This window comes from Adiantum capillus-veneris, chromosome 22, assembly GCF_014529385.1.
Source record: "Adiantum capillus-veneris isolate H3 chromosome 22, ASM1452938v2, whole genome shotgun sequence".
NCBI lineage: Eukaryota > Viridiplantae > Streptophyta > Polypodiopsida > Polypodiales > Pteridaceae > Adiantum > Adiantum capillus-veneris.
Genome location: NC_140952.1, coordinates 103,319,364 through 103,325,659, shown reverse-complemented (window position 1 = coordinate 103,325,659; position 6,296 = coordinate 103,319,364).

Sequence of the window (6,296 nt, the reverse complement as noted above, 5' to 3'; positions counted from 1 at the left end):
CCTAGGTACCTTATATACTAAGGCTACCATAGGTTTAACCAAAAATGGGGTTGAAAGGGTGAAATGGCTTTGTATTTACAATCTCGAAGTGCCATTGCACCCTGGCTTCTAAAACTAGAATAACTACTCATTACAAATGAGGTTTATAGCCATAATCCGCAGCATTTCATAACTCGCAAAAGATAAGACTTTGGTACGAAACTTGAGTTATGTTGTGTTGTTGACCCGACGGTCAACAATGGCCAAGTGGTGGATCGTTGATGTATCTAATTCCCAAATTTTAGTCTAAATGGCCAAGTGTTGAATCTAGGATATAGTCATCCCACAGACATTGTGTAAAATTACCAGTGCTATGATGGCCAAATATTGAATGCACCCAACTTTAGGAAACGCTTAGAATGGCCAAGTGGTGGATCTAGGTGACACCAACAACTGTATCTACAATTCAAGCCTTTCTTATAATGGCCAAGTGGTGGATATTTGATGCACCTACTTACCAATCCTTACTCTAAATGGACAAGTGGTGGATCTAGGATCTACTCATCCCACACACATTGTGTAAAATTATAAGTGTAATGATGGTCAAGTGCTGAATAAACCTACCTTTAAAACAGGGCTAGAATGGTCAAGTGGTGGATCTAAGAGATAGCAACAATTGGATCCACACTTGAAGCTTTCATTCTAATGGCCAAGTGGTGGATATTTAATGTATCTAATTTTAAAATTGTAGTCTAAATGGCAAAGTGGTGGATCTAGGATCTACTCATCCCATAGATATTGTGTAAAATTACCAGTGTTATGATGGTCAAGTGCTGAATGCACCTAACTTTAGAACATGGTTATAATGGAAAAGTGGTGGATCTAGGTGACACCAACAATTGGTTATAATGGACAAGTGGTGGATGTTCGATATACCTACTTACCAATTCTTACTCTAAAGGCACAAGTGGTGGATCTAGGATCTAGTAATCCCACAAACATTGTGTAAAATTATAAGTGTTATAATGGCAAGTGTTGAATCCACCTAACTAGATAAGTGATGGATCTGGGAGACACAAAGAATCGGACCCACATTTCAAGCCTTTGTTATAATAGCCAAGTATTGGATCTTTGATGCACGTACTTCTCAATTCTTAGTTTAAATGGCCAAGTGGTAGATCTAGAATCTACTCATCCCACAAACATTGTGTAAAATTACAAGAGTTATGATGGCCAAGTGTTAAATGCACCTAACTTTAAGACATGGTTAGAATGGCCTAGCGGTGGATGCACCTAACTTTAAGACACGGATAGAATGGCCAACTGGTGGATCTAAGAGACACCATCAATCGGATCCACATTTCAAGCCTTTGTTATAATGTCCAGGTGTTGGATCTCTTTGATGCACCTACTTTCCAATTCTTAGTCTAAATGGCCAAGTGGTGGATCTATCTAGGATCTATTTAACCCACAAACATTGTGTAAAATTACAAGTGTTATGATGGCCAAGTGCTGAATACACCTACCTTTAAGACATTGCTAGAATGTCCAAGTGGTGGATCTAAGAGATACCAACAATTGGATCCACACTTCAAGATTTCATTCTAATGTCCAAGTGGTGGATCCTTGATGTATCTAATTTCCAAATTGTAGTCTAAATGGCCAAGTGGTGGATCTAGGATCTACTTATCCCACAGACATTGTGTAAAATTACCAGTGTTATGATGGCTAATTGCTGAATGCAGCTATCTTTAGGACATGGTTAGAATGCCCAAGTGGTGGATCTAGGTGACACCAACAATTGTATTTACAATTCAAGCCTTTTTTATAATGGCCAAGTGGTGGGTCTTTGATGCACCTACTTACCAATTCTTACTTCAAAGAGACAAATGGTGGATCTAGGATCTACTCATTCCACAAACATTGTGTAAAATTACAAGTGTTATGATGGATAAGTGTTGAACCCACCTAACTGGCCAAGTGGTGGATCTAGGAGACACCAACAATTGGATCCACATTTCAAGCCTTTGTTATAATGGCCAAATGGTGGATCCTTGATGCACCTACTTCCCAATTCTTAGTTTAAATGGCCAAGTGGTGGATCTAGAATCTACTCATCCCACAAACATTGTGTAAAATTCTAACTGTTATGATGGGCAAGTGTCAAATGCACCTACCTTTAGGACATGGCTAGAATGGCAAGTGGTGGATCTAGGAGATACCAACAATTGGATCCATACTTTAAGCCTTCATTCTTGTGGCTAAGTGGTGGATCTTTCATGTATCTAATTATCAAATTGTAGTCTAAATGGCCAAGTGGTGGATCTAGGATCTACTCATTCCACAGACATTGTGTAAAATTATCAGTGTTATGATGGTCAAGTGTTGAATGCACCTAAATTTAGGACATGGGTATAATGGCCAAGTGGTGGATCTAGGTGACACCAGTAATTGTATCTACAATTCAAGAGTTTGTTATAATGGCCAAGTGGTGGATCTTTGATGCCCCTACTTACCACTTCTTACTTTAAATGGACAAGTGGTGGATCTAGGATCTACTCATCCCACAGACATTGTGTAAAATTACAATTGTTGGATCTTTGATGCACCTACTTCCCAATTCTTAGTCTAAATGGCCATGTGGTGGATCTAGGATCTACTCATCCCACAAACATTGTGTAAACTTACAAGTGTTATGATGGCCAAGTGTTGAATGCACACAAGAAGTGGTAAGGTGGTGGATGTTTGATGTACCTACGTACCAATTCTTACTCTAAATGGACAAGTTGTGGATCTAGGATCTACTCATCCCAAAAACATTGTGTTAAATTACAAGTGTTATGATGGCCAAGTGTTGAATCCACCTAACTGGCCAGGTGGTGGATCTACGAGACACCAACAATTGGATCCACATTTCAAGACTTTGTTTTAATGGCCAAGTGGTGGATCTTTGATGCACCTACTTCCCAATTCCTAGTCTAAATGGCCAGGTGGTGGATCTAGAATCTACTCATCCTACGAACATTGTGTAGAATTACAAGTGTTATGATGGCCATGTGTTGAATGCACCTACCTTTAAGACATGGCTAGAATGGCCAAGTGTTGGATCTAGGAGATACTAACAATTGGATCCACACTTCAAGCCTTCATTCTAATGGCCAAGTAGTGTATCTTTGATGTATCTAATTCTGAAATTTTAGTCTAACTGGCCAAGTGGTGGATCTAGTATCTACTCATCCCATAGATATTGTGTAAAATTACTAGTGTTATGATGGTCAAGTAGTGTATCTTTGATGTATTTAATTTTGAAATATTAGTCTGAATGGCAAAGTGGTGGATCTACGATCTACTCATCCCACAAACATTGTGTAAAATTACAAGTGTTATGATTGACAGGTAGTGTATTTTTTATGTATCTAATTCCGAATTTTAGTCTAAATGGCCAAGTGGTGGATCTATGATCTACTAATCTCACAAACATTGTGTAAAATTACAAGTCTTATGATGGCCAAGCAGTGTATCTTTGATGTATCTAATTCCAAAATTTTAGTTTTAATGGCCAAGTGGTGGATCTAAGATCTACTCATCCCACAAACATTGTGTAAAATTTGTTAAGTATGGAGCCTGATTTACCCTTGTAATTTTCTGTGGTAAAAGCGCACATTTGTAAGGCCCCCATTATGAGGAGAAGCCATCGTGCGTGAAGGAAAATCACTCACCGGAATTCAAAATTTTCACGGACAAGAATCAGGGGCAACTTTAAAGGCCTCGGGGACGGAGGCCCCCGAGACTTTTTTTTTTGCCAGAATATTATGGCCGGACGGCGGCCGGAAAGTGGTCGGAAAACAACCGGTCGGTTGGCTGGTGGCCGGTTGTCGGAAGTCAATGGACGGTGGCCGGTGGCCGAATTCAAAAGCGGACTTGTCTTCTCAAGGGCGGCCACACATGGGCGAATTGGAGGGTCCGATTTGGACTTATTCGCACAAGGGCGGCTACACATGGCTGTCTCTCATAAGAGAGGGCAGCCCTTTTGGCCTATAAAAGGAGGCCATTTCTACACACATTTCATAGTGTGTGAAGTTGATGCAACAAGGTGAGTGTGAGGTGGTGAGAGTGAAGCAAGGCGGGAGCTCCATTAAGGGTATAATCCCTTTGTAAACTACTTCTTGTTTTGAAGTACTAAAGCCATTGAGTGGCTGCTTTCCCGTGGACGTAGCCCACATTGGGTGAATCACGTATATTGTGTGTACTCTCTCTCTCTACTCTATAATCTCGTGTATATAAATCTGTCTCTCTCCATTAAGTAATCTACTCAATTATCTATTTAGCTACGTCTTATTTCCTAACAAAATTGCAATTGTTATGATGGCCAAGTAGCGTATCCTTTATGTATCTAATTCCGAAAGTTTAGTCTAAATGGCCAAGTGGTAAAGTTACCAGTGTTATAATGGCCAAGTGCTGAATGCACCTAAGGCTTTAGGACATGGTTAGAATGGCCAAGTGGTGGATCTACCTGACACCAACAATTGTATCTATAATTCAAGGCTTTTTTATAATGGCCAAGTGGTGGATCTTTGATGCACCTACTTACACATTTCTTACTCTAAATGGACAAGTGATTTATCTATGATCTACTCATCCCACAAACATTGTGTAAAATTACAACTCTTATGATGGACAAGTGTTGAATCCACCTACTTTATGACATGGTTAGAATGGCCGAGTGGTGGATCTAGGACACACAAACAATTGAATCCACATTTCGAGCATTTGTTAATTGCCAAGCGGTGGATCTTTGATACACCTACTTCCCAATTCGTAGTCTAAATACCCAAGTGGTGAATCAAGGATCTACTCATTCCACAAACATTGTGTACAAGTGTTATGATGGACAAGTGTTGAATGCACCTAAATTTAAAGCATGGCTAGAATGGCCATGTGGTGGATCTAGGAGACACCAACAATTGGATCCACTTTTCAAGCCTTTGTTATAACGGCCAAGTGGTGGATCTTTGATGCACCTACTTTGCAATTCTTAGTCTAAATGGCCAAGTGGTGTATCTACGATCTAATCCCACAAAAATTGTGTAAAATTACAAGTGTTATGATGGCCAAGTGCTGAATACACCTAGCTTTAAGACATGGCTAGAATGGCCAAGTGGTAGATCTAAGAGATACCAACAATTGGATCCACACTTCAAGCCTTCGTTCTAATGGCCAAATGGTGGATATTTGATGTATCTAATTCCCAAATTTTAGTCTAAATAGCCAACTGGTGGATCTAGTATCTAGTAATCCCACAGACATTGTGTAAAATTACCAGTGTGATGATGGCCAAATGTTGAATGCACCTAACTTTAGGACATGGTTAGAATGGCCAAGTGGTGGATCTAAGTGACACCAACACCTGTATCTCCAAATCAAGCCTTTGTTATAATGACCAACTGGTTGATCTTTGATGCACCTACTTACCAATGCTTACACTAAATGGACAAGGGGAGCATCTGGTATCTACTCATCTCACAAACATTGTGTAAATTTACAAGTGTTATGATGGCCAAGTGTTGAATCCATCTAGCTAGCCAAGTGGTGGATCTAAGAGACACGAACAGTTGGATCCACAATTCAAGTTTTTGTTATAATAGCCAAGTGGTGGATCTTTGATGCACCTACTTCCCAAATTTTAGTTTAAATGTCCAAGTGGTGGATTTAGAATCTACTCATTCCAGAAACATTGTATAAAATTACAAGTGTTATGATGGCCAAGTGCTCAATGCACCTACCTTTAAGACATGGCTATAATGGCCAAGTGGTGAATCTAAGAGATACCAACAATTAGATCCACACTTCAAGCCTTCGTTCTAATGGCCAAGTGGTGGATCTTTGATGTATCTAATTCCCCAGTTTCAATATAAATAGCCAAGTGGTGGATCTAGGATCTACTCATTCCATAGACATTGTGTAAAATTACCAGTGTTATGATGGCCAAGTGCTGCATGCACCTATCTTTAGGACATGGTTAGAATGGCCAAGTGGTGGATCTAGGTGACACCAACAATTCTATTTACATTTCAAGCCTTTGTTATAATGGCCAAGTGGTGGATCTTTGATGCCCTTACTTACCAATTCTTACTCTAAATGGACAAGTGGTGGATCAAAGATCTACTCATCTCACAAACATTGTGAAAAACTACAAGTGTTATGATGGCCAAGTGTTGAATCTACCTAACTTTAGGACATGGTTAGAATGGCTAAGTGGTGGATCTAGCTGACACCAAGAATTGTATCTACAATTCAAGCCTTTGTGATAATGACGA